This window comes from Pygoscelis adeliae, unplaced genomic scaffold, assembly GCF_000699105.1.
Source record: "Pygoscelis adeliae isolate BGI_AS28 unplaced genomic scaffold, ASM69910v1 Scaffold153, whole genome shotgun sequence".
Lineage (NCBI taxonomy): Eukaryota > Metazoa > Chordata > Aves > Sphenisciformes > Spheniscidae > Pygoscelis > Pygoscelis adeliae.
The window spans coordinates 414,394-414,700 of record NW_008824408.1 but is presented as its reverse complement, the minus strand read 5'-3'; positions in this window follow the sequence as shown (position 1 = coordinate 414,700).

Sequence of the window (307 nt, the reverse complement as noted above, 5' to 3'; positions counted from 1 at the left end):
CGCCGCAGGGCTCCCATCGCCCGCCCGAGGCCCTCCGGAGCGCGGGAACAGGGGAGGGAATTAAAAATTTATCATTAAAAAAAAATAAACTCATCATTTGGAAAAACTCTTGGGGCAGAAATTCGATATTTCAAAGATTTTCATGGGGAAATTGTAGCTGGCCCATCTCTTGGGGCCTTGTTCCCGCAGGCGGGGATTTCGGGGCAAGGCGCTCACCCTGGGATTCGGCGAGATGCCGGTACCTGGGCAAGGCTCGGTGTCAGCCGGCACCGCGGCGCATCGGCTTGTTGGCGGCTCCGGCAGGTCA